Below are 14,359 nucleotides of genomic sequence, written 5' to 3'. Positions count from 1 at the left end.
AGGGCAGATTTTTGAAGATCAAGGGAATGGAGGGTCAATAGAATGAAGAGAATGAGTCTTCAGAATGGCCCAGAGACCATTTCCACTGGCCTCCTCCTCCTCCATGTGTTTGTTACATTCCTGTCTGAGTGAAGCAGATATTGCTCAGTGCTTTAGAGGGAAGTTAGATGTGCAGAGCGTTGATTCTCTATTTCAAGGCGGTTTTAATACGAACATTACAATACATCTGCATCAGGTGAGAATATGTGTATTCTGAGCATTCCTTCAAAATGCAGGCGCACCTTCCAGCCCTCTTCATGCCCGACGCCCTGCCGTTTTCAAGTCGCTGTTTATTTACTCTGTTAAAATACCCCGCCCGGTGCACACCGAGTTCAAAGAGCCTGAACGATTCTCAGCGAGTGAACGAATGAAGTGGTCACATCAGTGGCTGCTGGAAACTCGGAGTTAATTGCGTGTTTGGGGAGTAAGTAGGATGAGATTTACTTTCCACGGTTTTGTTAACTGACTGTGTTTATTGACTCAGTTTAAGTGGGACGAGCAGACGAAGCGGAGCAATTCCTTGGGGCAGGGAGAAAGCGAGGGAGTTGCAAACGGCTGGAGCTTTCCCAGGTGACCGCCCCCTACCCACTGTCACTGGGGTGGGGGAACTGAGTGACAAACCGCAGAGGTTTCACCTCAGCCTTTGCCCTGAATAGATTGATGATAAATGCCCAGATTGTTGTAATGTCTAGGATTTATTCATAAAGGCGATGCAATTGCATTTTTAAAAAGTGTGAAACTCCCTGACTCATTATCAGTCAATAGCAACCGTTCATCTGTGATTGCAAGAGGTCTGCTCGGGGTGAGGCTGTCCCGAGGTGGGTGTCCAGCAGCCTGGGCAATGATGATTTCAGAGAGACAGGGTTACATTCCAAAAATGAACACAGTTTGCAACAATGCATTGTCAACACATGCACGCATGCGAGCAGCGTGTGATGTGTGCAGTGTTTGATTTAGAACAGCCCAATGCTAAGGGTCACCTACAAGTGTTTATAGGAGCCCCTTTCCCGGCCGCTGTGAAACACAAGACAGTAAGAAACAACTTGTTGCAAGCGGCGGCCGGTGCGCGCTCGCCAAACCCGGGCAACCGAACAGTGAGCTGGCCCGGAGCCAGCACGGAGGGTTTCCGTCACAATTCCGCCATATTCCGCTGACAAACGAATTAATCGCATTTAGCACTTCAAGAAAGTGGCTTGGCTGGGGGGTCCTCAGTATCGATTAGACCTGTAATCACACCTCGACAAGGGATTTGAGACAGAATTTCGCAGCAGTAAAGGGAGGCCGTTTGATTCGTCAAAACCCCTCGCCCAGGATTTACCCCTGTAACTCTCCTCGCCAGCAATACGGACCCTCCTCACCTTTAAAGTATGGGTTCCGTCTGGTTGGATCATTCCATGTTATATGGGCGGTCAGTTTTCCCAGGTCGCCTCGCCTTTCCTGTGTTGATTTTGCTAATGATATTACACCTTTTTTTATTTTTAAAAAACAAAAATCTTTCTAATTCACAAGCACATATTCTTTCCCTCGTGATCGAGCGACAACGCGCGTACACATACTAACAGGGAAACAAAGTGGATCAGAGAACAATGACCCGGCCATGTGAAGAATCCAATGAGAAAGGTTTGGCTTTTGTTGGAATTGTGGAACAGAACCTCACTCTAACTGAGCTCCTTCACTCTGTAACATTCTCCACTAAAAACCGGACAGCTCTGTTCCGTTTTGTTTAGATCTGGGTTTAAATGAAAGGGTGATTTAAAGCGAATTCCTAATAAAAGTCTGCTTCACGGGAGCATTTTCCTTCCCGTCTCAAGTCAAAGGCCATCGTCAGCAATTGATTCGAGGTTAATTAGCAATTAATAAGGTCTCAAATACGGGCAGCAGTGGCGTGTGGCGCTCGTTTAGACCGGAGCAGACTTTCACAAAACAAAACTCGGAACGAACTGAGTGAAACCGCTGAGGCTGTTTTACCTGGGAGGAGGGTGGCTCGCCTCGCACTGAAAACTTGTTATGAAACCTATTCTTTCATCCCTGAAGCTGGTGCCATTCATGTCTTTTGTAACCCAGTACAGTATTTAACTCTCTACCCGAGGTAACGCTCTCGCTAAGGCTGTGGGTGTGGAAATAAAAGATACTTGAAGGTTTGCAGCGTTGGAAGGTATGAGACTAACTGGTTAACACTTTCAAAGCAGCAGGCTAAGCCAAGCCCAGAGCCCAGTTCCCGCTGCTTTATCTAATTCCAGTGTTAACTTCATGCCAATGACATGGCAGGAACAAGCTGAGAGCAAGAGAAAAATTACCAGGTCTGGCATTGCGGCATTCCGCCTCAGTTTGGGCGAACATTCCGCACAGGGCGAACTGGCTAAAAGCGAGCAGATTATAATCTTCCAGCCTGTAGCCCACTCCCACATCTCAGATACCGAACATCTGACAAGTTGCAGCCGACTGTGTATGAAAGGCGACAGGCCCATCTCATGTATCGACGGGGCCAGGGATTCACTCACACCCGCCCGTGGTCGCGGTCAACGCATCGCGCCGCTGAGGTTCTGACATTTAAAACCAGCTTGGGGATTTTATGGGGTTTGACCCCCGCAGCAGGCAAAAACTACAAAACCCGACTGAGGGGTCAGGCTTCACTGACCCCAGGGTTAGCTGGGCTGGCTTCCAAATTGCTGCAAAAGCTATTAATGCAAGGTATTCCAATCCCCGTTTTCCAAGGCATGAATTATATGTTTAAAAACACACACACACCTACATTGAATCAGTGATCGATTAGCCTTTATCAAGCCTTTTTTTTAACCGCAAACGATTCATCCCCCGAATAACTGAACAATAAACTTTCCTTGGACATTTAACTGTGAATAAAAGATAATTCGCAAACTTTATTTTGACGCGACACATGGTTTTTCAAACCGGCCATTGAAGGTGACACGAGTGCAAAACACCGCCCGGGGTCTTCCCCTCCCAATTGACTCCCAACAAGAAATCCTCCTTCGATTGAACGGGCAGTGAGAAAGCAGCCTTCCCCAGAAGCCGGCAGCCGTTCACGAGGAGAGCAGAGCAGATTGAAAATGTTCGGCGCCTGCCCGTTTTCCCTGTGGTGCTCAGCACCGCCTGACCTGCCCTTTTTGGAAGTTCGATTTCAAAGCAAGTTCTCGGGTCCAGGCGCTGGGGAAACTCACTGCACATCAGTTTCTACCAGGACTGACCCACGCACGGACTCAAACCTCGATTGACCTTACTTCCAATTTGCTAACTCGTGAATTTTAAAAGCCATTTCAAAGATGTGGGAACATGGGGGTTGGATGGAACTGAGTGGAAAGAGAGCTAGGTAAATTAGGAGAATTCAGGGCCAACAATGAAATAAAGATGTGATTAAACGCCGTTCCTTTCTCAGGTAGTTTAGCCTAATCCCATAGTCCACACGCTCAGCTTGCCTGGAAATCGGGGAATATTTGTTTCATCAAAGTCATTTGGTCTCGTTTAGACTGCGGGACAGTTCGTTATGACAAATGTGATGCGGTTACTTTTAATGTCCTTTGAGTATATTTGCAAAAAAAGGGGTGTCCGCGCCGTGTCCTGTTTATCATTCACGGACAGGTGACAAAAGTGTATTGGGAAGGGGGTCACGGGAGCTGTATTACTGTGGGAAATGAAGGATTCTCATGTTGTAGCAATCGGATTGAAATGGTTAAAGTCTGTTCCAATCGCGTTTTCTCTCCAGTTCGATGAGGCATCACTTCACAATGAAATTTTTAACGCAGTTTTTTTTCTCTCTGAAACCGCAACCGCTTTGAAATATTGCTTTTTTTAAAAAAAATAAATATACCGAAATGCTCTATTGAAACGGTATCACCAATGGAATAGCATTTACACCGGGCGTTTAACTATTTTATTCTGTAAGCTGATTACAGTTTGTATTTTAAAGACCTGTAATATGTTTAAGAGCAACTACTACAGTCGGCTTTCAGACAGGTCTTGAGCCAGTTGGTGCAGAGTAAGGGGGATAATCGTTCCCCAGAGTCCGGCTTCCGACACAACACAAACTGGATAGCTTCCTCACTTTTATTTTGCAATTTTTAATTTTATCTGAATTGGTAAATTCTGATCATTTAATGCGCGAGGACTTGGTTACACTGTTGGATCCACAACAAGCGATTTTACTTTAATCGAACATACTGTTTCTAATGAAACGTGTTTTTTTTTCGTAACTTGTGCATTTGAGGAAAAAGCCTGTTCACAGTTTCAGGGTCACTTCTACTGAGTCCCGGGCAATGATCTCTTTCCGATTTTGTTCTGTTCACAATGCTACAGGTGTGACAGTGAGGGAGCCGTGAGAGAGGTTTTCGTTTCTGACTGGTAATGGAAACCTGTCGCTTTTCACGCTGCTCCTCACATTAACTGCACTGAGAAAGATTGCATCGATATTTCCCTGTGCAGACAATAATGCGGTGGCGAATCGAAATGTTTGAGAGTATTACTGAACGCTAACTCTCCTCTCTGGACATAAATAAGCCCATTGAAGTTCTCCAGCCAGTACTTATAAAAATAAGTAGCAGGTCGGTAATATTTTATGGCATATCATTAAGTTTAAATTCGGTGTAATTGACCGTTGATATAAATATCCTCAGTCATTTCGTGAGTACCGTGTGATATATGAAAGTTACTAAAAACGATAATCGCTCACTGGCTAAACTCCGTTCGGGAAAAGTGACCTCTTAGCTGTTGTGTGTGTGTGTGTGTGCAGAAACCTATTAATAGTTCAAACATCCCTTTCCCTCACAGGGTTCGCCACCAGCACACACCTTCACTGAAAATACTGAACGTTGATCAATAGCAACGCTGGTGTCAGAAGAGATGCTCTACTCTATCACACACAAACACTGACTCCAGTCATGTCCTGTGCACATCCACTTGTCAGAAAAATGTGGGAAATAAAGATAGGTCCCGAGCGCATCGATATCTTCACGCTTTCGATTCCAAAACAAAATTCTAAATAAAAGCGAGAAGAATTAATTTGAGGCGTAGACAATGTACAATAGCCAATAGTAAATGGAAAATCTTGCGTTTAGACAGCGCACAGTTGAGCAGGGTGAGTGTCAGTGACTCGATACTTAATGGGGAAATGGAGTTGAATTTCATGATTTTCATATGTACGGTATATATCTGGTACATTTGTGTAAGTATATAGATGCACACAGATATTCACTAGTCAGACTGGTCGAGATAGAAATACTGACTCAGATCGAAGGACAGAATTCTTACATGATACTGACACTGGGCAGAAACAAGGGCAGAATGTCGTTGACTGAAGTGTATGATGTCTATCTGTAAACCCAGAAAAAAAAGGTGATTCCGATGAGCGTCTTTTCCTATTCATGGTCGAATATTTGTGTTTTGTTTTGACATTCGGCGGATGTGTCGCTTCCTCTGAGAGTGTGTGGCTTTGGGTCTCAATTATAGTCTGACGGGTTTTGTTTTGGTTTGATGGTGATTAGAGGGACAGTGGCTAATCTGTGCATACCACACAATTCTCTCAGCCTCTGCTATAGATACGGGGCAGTATTTACCATCCCGAAGGCTGCGCTTTTGGAAACTTGTCGGATTGCGAACGAAAAGGAACAATTCACATTGTGTTATAGTTACAGCTTGGTGCGGAAAGATCTGAAAATCAGTTGAATAGTTTTCAGGAACGTGTTATTTAGAACAAAGCATTTGGATTATTATATATGTAACATACAAATGCATTGCGTTAATAGACTACTGCTTTGTCAGTCTCTGTGTGACTATAGACTTTTATAATGAATGAAACCTTGAGTCAATGAAGGTCGCATTTTAACATTGTCATAAGTAAAAATCCCTTTTATCTTTTTGTTTCAAAGTCCCGAATAAAATTTTAACGATATTCTTTGGTTTTAGAGAATATGTCCTAAAGTGTAAAATTTGTACAAGCAATGAATTTAAACTAACTACCCTTTTAAACAAAAAAAAATCATATTTTACAACCTTAGCCAAGCTTGTTTGACAGCTTTCCCACACCCGGGAAGGGGTTATATTTTATACAGGGCTATTTAGACTGAAACACATCGGTTAGGTTGAGTGGAATGATTTAAAATAACACAATGATTTCCTTTTGGTATGATTTGTGCTTTATTTGAAGTGTTTCTGACATTATTATTAAAGGTGATGTATTTACGACATGGTCCACTGGATGGCGCAGAGAGCAGCGCCTTGCCGGTGAACAGCGCTCAGCGAGAAGGACTGCAGCATGTTGAGTGTACGTGTCAGCAGGAGGAAAGCTCAAACTGGGCACGGGTCTCAATGGGACACACAGACCTGAATACTGCGCTCCTACACAGGCTGCTACTGATTTTAGTCGGGCACTACAACAGTGCAATTCAGTAGTTAGTTCTCACAGAGTATCAACCACAGAACATCCAGGCAGCAGAATTATTAAATTATTCAAAATATCAACATTTAGGCGTACTGGGCAAAGCAATACACTATTAAAACCATCTTTCCACATTATTTCTTGCAGGCTATGGCCTTGGGCAAGCGAATTTGCTTTGGCCCATAGTACAGAAACCGGTTAAACTAAAAGCTGGCGTTCAAATAGAAAGACGCGTTTACATTAATACAATAGGTATTTTGAAGCAACCGAATTAAAGTTCAAACGTGCGGTGGTTGAGAACGGGGGGGGGGGGGGGTGGGGGGGGGGGGGGGGGGACGTGTTGAATTATGATCTGCATGCTGTAAAGTGTAGACCAAAGGAGCTGTGGTGCAGATGAAGCGTGAGGGCTCTCGATCGCCCGGATAGTTTGATCGTGTCTTTGCACGTTTTGTGGTTTGTGCCCGAGTTTGTTATGACAGGTCCGGCTGACAGAGCCAAGGCCACCGGCTGAGATGGTGATGGGCGGAGGGGGTGGGGTGGGGGGAGTGGGATTGGGAATGCATGGAGTGAACTGAAACTTCCCGTTCAGTTCTTTGAGATAAGCCCCGCGTGGTACCACCAGCGTTAAGGGAGTCGCTGGCAACTAATCACCGGAGGGCCCGATTAGAAAGTGCTCCCATCTCTCAAAATAACCGCAAACTCATTTCTGAAGGCACTTACAATCACGCCAGAAACTTAAAGGAAAACGGGTTTATTATCTGAAAGCTTGATGTATTGAGTTGGTTCGAATTTGCCTCGGTGCGTTCCGAAATTGACATAAAGTCACTAACTGGTCACAGTGTTAACCCAACACATTCTAATGCAAAAGTTAATAAATAATTTTATAGGCCATTTCTGCAGCTTTAAGTTCTTTGCATGACCGCCGATTTAATTAAGCGTATTATTCGATACTGTATTAACAAAATTCAACGGAACCTGTTGATCTGTGAGTTTTCCAGGTGGAGTAAATGACCGCCGGCGCTGACTCTGTAAATGCCAGACTCCCTTTAAGGTACTTATTTCAATCAATTCCGAAAAGGTGTTGAGAATTGACATCTCTTTTCCATGTAGTTGTTTTTTTCCTGAAAACGTATATCCAGTAACTGAACGGTACACCGAATATTAACAGGTAACAACGGAGGTTATAGTAGCGGTTTTTAGACGCTGAATGAATGTGTTCAGCGAAAGCAGTGATTATTAAAGCGACTAATATACACGGCAAATTTAAACGTACTTTATGCATTCTCACCGAAATGTATGTGTTTTATCCGCGTCAATATATATATATGTATATATAATATATATTATGTATATATTATATATACACACTTCTGAACAAATACTACAAATTTGATTAGATTTAGGCAGGTTCGTACATACTATGCAGCGTGTAATATGCTGTCCCTCCAAGGTAAGCGACATATTCACAACAGGCTGGCCGCCGATTTACCTCTTACTTAAAGCAAATTTATTGTAATTCCCCCACGTAATGTAGACACTATTCCGGACAATTAATACTCAAGTCAGGCCTTTGCAAATTGAGAACAAACACCCACTAATGGAGAGTGAATTTGTAGTCAATTTCACGGCCCGGCTTTTTGTACTAAAAGTCTCTTCTTGCTAAAGACAGCAAGTTTCCCACAAACACACCGAACTAAAAGACTCCCAGTAACCTGTGATCGATGTCCCGTCTTTGCCCCTTTGACCAGAGTCGCGGGAGGGAGAGAGAAAAACTTAGCACCACCTGAATCTCACAAAACCACGTCCAGACTCAGTGCCTCAATCCTTTTCGTTTTATTTTTATAATACCATCGATAAACCCGAGCTGACACCGAACTGACGTGGAATACAGCTGCTCTCATACGGGGCTGTGAAAACGAAATCGAGTGCGGATTCTAAATATTGACCGCAGCATCAAAACCAAACGGAGAGGCAGATTCCCTAGGCCTTACCGACACTTCTCGCTGCCAAAGAAAAAAAGCTCCTTTTAATGATTTGGGAATTTGGGAACAGTTCCCGGGAAAGGTCTCCTACACGTCAGGAAAGTCTGGTACCAAGTTGGTCACTATTCTGCCAGTCCTCAGTTATTCCAAGCACCTTTTAAATCCCGAACTCACGAAATCGGCCTTCAGTTTACCATTTTTGTTTGGTGCGTCCGGATTGGGGAGGGCGTTAGTATTTTGTTTTCGCTTTGTGCCGGAGCCACGTTACGGGTTTGTGTTTTCCCAGCCTGTTCTCTCTGTTAATGAGACTTGCCCTCAAAGGCTACAACATCACTTGTCCTCAGTGAGGGCTCCTTCTCCGGCAATGTGGGGCACCTGGCGAGCTGCTGCTGAAAGACAGTGGTTACTGCTTTCTCCGGGCCAAGTTTAAAGAATTGTTTCCACATCTTAACTCTTTTAAGAATTCTTTAATAGATACACGTGTGGAAAGTTCCAGCATCTTGTAACCTACGGCTGTGTGTTTTACAATAAAACGTTTCTTCTTTTTTAAAATAAAAAAAAGATAAATTGTATAGTATGTGTAAGAAATAACACGAGGCGGCGGCTGTATACCAGTCTCTTTTAAGATTTTGGCCAGTTCCAAACTCTGAGAGTGGGAAAAAACTGTCACTTCGAGAGACCCATTCCAACCCCGAAAAGGAAACGTGTGGCCTTCCTTACAATTCTGTTTTTTTCTTTCTCTCCAATGAAATATCTGTTCTCAAAACGGATATCTCTTAAGTCCGCCACACGATTGTCAGGTTAAAAGACAGCTTTAAAAATATAAAAGTCTACTCCGACACGATTCACTGGCCTGGATTATTATCGTGTGTCAAGTGGTAAGTAAATTGAAAGGAAGCATTTTAGCGATTTCACAAACATCTCTTAATTCAGTGAACTGGATCTTTTATTTGTGACGGGCCTGACACGCGGAGTCAAAGTCATTGCACAGATGTGTCTGTCTGAGTTGGAATAGCTTTCACTCTGAATTATTGTTCCTTTTTCTAGTGGGTTTGGGAGGGGGGTGCGGGGGGGTTGGGGAATCAAGACAGATTGCCTTTTCCTAAAGCACATCCTTCAAAAAGTAGCAAAGGTAGACAGGAGTTTCACTTTAGCTAACTTAACACGGCCCGGTTACAGGAAGGGACACTGATACCGTTTCCCAGGGAGGGTGGGGGAGTCTGCCCCAGTGTCTCGGTGGCGGAGGGGAGGGGGGTAAATCCCAATTATCTATCACGATCAGGGGGCATGCCAGTTTCAAGCAATTTCTTTTCCGGATGGTCAAACTTCCGCCTCTTCACCACCCTCCCCCCGCACCCCTTCACACACACACACACATACAAAAAAGGGTCTATAATTAATCGCCGGCCCCATGAAGCCAGCCGTTATGGTTTATGCATTTAAACGGTTAATACATGATAGTGTACAGGAGATAAACACCACCGGCTTTATATAAAGAAAACGCGTGCTGGAGGTGGGGGGTGGGGTGGGGGAGGACGGGGGTGAGGAGAGAATGCAAATCACAGTCAGCTTCATTGGAAACTACTCAATATCCAGTCAATGTGCCGGCAGATGCAATCGGATGGCATTAGGCGGCGGATCTATAAATAAAACCAATTAGAATGCATGGATATCGACCGAGACCGGATTAAAGGCAAACAGACTTATCATTCTGGAGATAGATATTATCAGGCTATTGGTGTGTGCTTTCTGAGCGCTTTACTCACTGATATGTTCAGGGGCTGAGGCCGGGGTTACTTCGCTCAACTCTCCAGGACTCGCTGGTACTCTTTTTTTTGGAGGATCCTCGCTTGGTTGCAAGTTTTCTCCCTCTCTCTCTCTCTCTCTGTCTCTCCCTCGCTCCTGCGTTTGTTCCAGTTGGATCGTCCTTTCCCGAGGAGGTAAACATTTGCTCTTTCTGCTTGCGTGTGTGTAGTGTGTGTGTGTGTGTGTTTGCCCCCCTCCTTCCCCCCCTCACACACATCCAAGTCCGGATTGGCTCGACTTTATTTTATTTTCGAGGTGTTGAGGGGGCAGATTGAGACGCGACTGGGGTGCCCGGGGCAGGCCAGAGCAAGGGCAGCAGTTTCGAGTTGCTGTGATCCGGTTACGCTTTGCTGCTGTTGTATGGCACAGTGGCGCCACCGTAAGGGCGGCCTCTCTCCTTCCCTCCTTTTAAGGTGGAATGATGCTGCTGAGGCGGGGGGAAGGTTTATTAATAATCACCTTTTATTACAAAAAAGAGCCAATTGAGCAAAAAAAACAAACCTGCAGCGGGCCTAGGCTTGCAGAGAATGATAACAAACGGGCCCTCACTGACACACAGAGAGAAAAGCCCCAGGGGAGGAAATATTCCCTTTGCTCTCTCTGAAATAGTCACTTTGCAGCATTTACCTAGGTGCAGCTGCAGTGTGGCTCTGCCCAGATGAACCAAAGTTAATAGATAACACATTTTGTCGGGTTTCTTTCCGTATCCCGAATCATGGTGGTGCGAAAGAATGTGACTGGGGGAATTCAGAGATCTCCAAGAGCTGCCGCTGGAAACCGTCTCAGAGACAGTCCCTGAGACTGAGCCCATCACGATTATTGGTAGTTAGTCTGAGGTAAACAATAATCCAGTTTAACCCTCACGCCCCCCCATCAGATTTTTTTTTTAAATCCTGATTAATACTCGTTCAGTAAACTATCTGGGAAGGAATTACACACTGTATCGCAGCCCTGTGAGGTTTTAAGTGGTTTTGAGGAGGATTTGTTCTCGCTTTCCCAGTGTAATCCGAAACCGAGCAAAAGTTGCTTCTTCCTGGGGGGGGGGGGGGGGGGGGCTGAACCACCTTAAAACGGTGCACTGGGGACGGTCCCGGGCGGTGAACAATATTAACGCCGGCAAGTTTAGTGATCTGATCAGAGCGACTGTCGCGACAGGAGCTCCGCTCCAGACCACCCCCTCACCCATCCCAAGATTGCACAATGTGTTCTGCAGGTACACCCCTCCCTCCCCTCCCCCCTGGTAGATCAACCTTCGGGAAGGTGATGGGGATGTGCAGAAATATCTTCCTCTCTTCCCCCAGCCACCCATTTCGGAGGGATCTCCGGCACGCACCGGAAGAGCGAGAGGACTAGCTCAGGGGCAGGGTGAGAAAGTGAAGGAGGACCGAGAGCTCGAAGGCTCCTGGCTCCCTCCACTTCCCCAGCAAGCGAGCACCCGATGAGGTGGGCAAAGGCCATCAGACTGCCTGGTGCTCTCCTGGGTGCACTCTCACCACCCTTCACCCCCGCCCACACTGACACTATTTCTAGATATTCGACATGAGACATAGAAAGGCGGGGCGGTGGGGGAGAGAGGGGGAGAGAGAGAGAGAGAGAACTGTTGACTTTATTAAATATTCAACAGAGGCTCCTAGACAAATTTACGTTCGCTCTCATAAATTATTAAAAGCCGAAAGCATCTGTCTATCAAGAACGCGGTTTATTATTAACTAATTGTTCCTGACAGGGTTTGTTTTATTTATACAGCGCCGCTCTGCAAAAATAAAATAAAAAGCAGCACAGTAAGATAAGTCTGATTGTTCATTAATATCCCAAAGGACAGATTAGGTGTGATAAAGGCTTTCTCCCTGTCATTGGGACTTCCAACATGTGTGTGTCTACAATATCATATATCTGTTGCAATTTCATGCTTTGGATTTGCAAGGAGTGTGTCATTCAGCATAATATGAATCTGTGTATGTCTGCACTTGTGTAGCTGCTTGGTCTCTCTGTGTGTTAGTGTGTGTGTGTGTTTCTGGGTGTTGTTGTGAAGATTGTTAGCTGGGTTACGTGCATCTATTCCGAGGTTCAGCCAGGCATCTAATGATTTGATCATGTGGCCTTATTATCTGTAATAAATGCGAACCGTCTTATAGTAATCAAGCTGATTAAAAATTCTTGCGCGCCAATGTACGGGTAGAGTGTGTGTGGGTGCTGAGGGACGGATAAGGGGGGCTCGTCAACTGAGCGCTACTCACAGCAACACGGCGCTGCCTCACCCCCCCCCCCCCCTTTACCCCTCACTTCCCTCCCTCACCTTCCAGGCTCGATCACTCATCCCGTTGAATGCGAGAGAGGGGGGGAAAAAGTCTCTCCCGGACCCGGAACGGAAGCGAGCAGTGATATGACGAAAGGACAACCCCGAGGAGTGCTGATGAGTCAAAGCAACTAGTAATTTCTCTCTGCTTCGGTTGCTGTCAGTACCGGTGTTTACACTGTGGCCAGAATGTTAGCAAGTGACACGGGCTCCACTCCCCCCTCCCATCCCTTCCTTCTTTATTGGAGCGGCAGCTCTCTTCAAAGTCTGTTTTTGTTTTGAAATTTCTTATTATATGAGAGCATCAATTTTCTTTGTTTTTTTTGAAGACGGTAGAGTTATTTTTGAATTATTGATGGTGACTAGGACTGGCCGCCTGACAGAGAAACGTCGGGAGTGGAGTGTATGTGAGTTCCACTTTCTTTCGCCAACTTCCCACCAGCAACCCCCCCCCAACCCCCATCACAACCCCCCCGCCCACCCCCCCTTCCCCCACCGTCCCACCCCCCCAATTGCGGGCATCAGGTAGAAGCCTGAGCACCCCAGCACAATCTGAGTAGCAGACCGACTGGTCGATCCGCTAAACTTCCCGGCTTTAAACCCTCCGCTCCTGACACATGGCCTGAGTCAGAGTGCAACACATCCAATTGGCAGGGACAGTGGAGACACAAGAGACGAGAAATTGTCCTCAAAGCTGCTGGAGAGAGGGAGGGAGAGGAGCTGCAGCGGCAACGCGCCTGCTACAAACCAGAGCGGTTGTTAAAAGTTGGAGTCGAACCAAGCGAGATAGTGACAGAAACATCAGATACGGCTGCGATGTCACATTAAATCACTTTAATCTTTCCAAGCGGGCTGCTATGACTCGGCCTTGATGCAGCTAAACGGTGCTATTCCCTCAAGTCGAGCAGGAAAACAAAACCCTGCGCTTGTCAGAGCTGTTGGAGGCGTTATAAAGTGACAAGTTCGTTTCAGTGAAAGCTTTAACGTTGTGCCAAAATGTTCGACTCTCGCAGCCCATTGAAAGGATTTCATGTGTGTCTGAGTTGATAAAGTCACGTCGCCAGCAGTTGAAATCATTAGCTGGAGATTTGTTAAAATGTGCGGCTGTAAGAACGGCCGTGGGTCAGGCTAATCGATATATGTTCCTCAGGTATGTGGGAATAGGGGATTGTGTCTGTGGTGAGGATCCCTTCAACACCGCTTGTACTTTTTATTACTGCTGTTCCTCTAAATGAGGGGCATCACGCCTGTGTGTGTGTCTGTGTGTGTGTGTCTGTGTGTCGGTGATTGTGTGTGTTTGGGGGGGTGTGGGTGTGGGGGTGTGTGTGAGTGTGTGGAGGGGGTGTGAGTGTGTGTGTGTGTGGGGGGGTTGTGAGTGTGTGGGGGGGTTGTGAGTGTGTGGGGGGTTGTGAGTGTGAGTGTGTGGGGGGGTTGTGAGTGTGTGGGGGGGTTGTGAGTGTGTGGGGGGGTTGTGAGTGTGTGGGGGGGTTGTGAGTGTGTGGGGGGGTTGTGAGTGTGTGGGGGGTTGTGAGTGTGTGGGGGTGTGTGTGTGTGTGTGGGGGTGTGTGTGTGGGGGTGTGTGTGTGTGGGGGTGTGTGTGGGGGGGGTGAGTGAGTGTGGGGGTGTGTGTGGGTGTGTGTGTGGGGGGGGTGAGTGTGTGTGTGTGTGGGTGTGTGTGTGTGTGGAGGGGGTGAGTGTGTGTGGAGGGGGTGAGTGTGTGTGGAGGGGGTGAGTGTGTGTGTGGGGGGATGTGTGAGTGTGTGGGGGGATGTGTGAGTGTGTGGGGGATGTGTGAGTGTGTGGGGGATGTGTGAGTGTGGGGGGGATGTGTGAGTGTGTGTGGGGGGG

The 14,359-nt window shown here is 46.3% G+C and overlaps 1 protein-coding gene across 12 annotated transcripts in view; it reads left to right on the top strand.

Annotated features, from left to right (window-relative positions):
- Nucleotides 1-9,986: 9,986 nt before the first annotated feature.
- The window catches only part of LOC132817175 (DNA-binding protein SATB2-like), a 171,927-nt gene continuing 167,554 nt past the window's right edge, over nt 9,987-14,359 (top strand). For 8 of the 12 annotated variants that reach the window (XM_060827423.1, XM_060827419.1, XM_060827421.1 and 5 more), the window contains exon 1: nt 13,226-13,661. The gene's annotated coding sequence lies outside the window, so the exon portion shown is untranslated. Of the gene's footprint in view, nt 10,350-11,399; nt 11,429-12,571; nt 12,919-13,225; nt 13,662-14,359 lie in introns of those variants that run through there. The other 4 variants (XM_060827413.1, XM_060827416.1, XM_060827415.1 and 1 more) reach the window with 4 other exon arrangements.

The sequence above is a fragment of the Hemiscyllium ocellatum genome, chromosome 7 (genome assembly GCF_020745735.1).
Source record: "Hemiscyllium ocellatum isolate sHemOce1 chromosome 7, sHemOce1.pat.X.cur, whole genome shotgun sequence".
Taxonomy (NCBI): domain Eukaryota; kingdom Metazoa; phylum Chordata; class Chondrichthyes; order Orectolobiformes; family Hemiscylliidae; genus Hemiscyllium; species Hemiscyllium ocellatum.
Note: the sequence above shows the minus strand (reverse complement) of the source record. Positions and strands in the feature narration are given on the sequence as shown.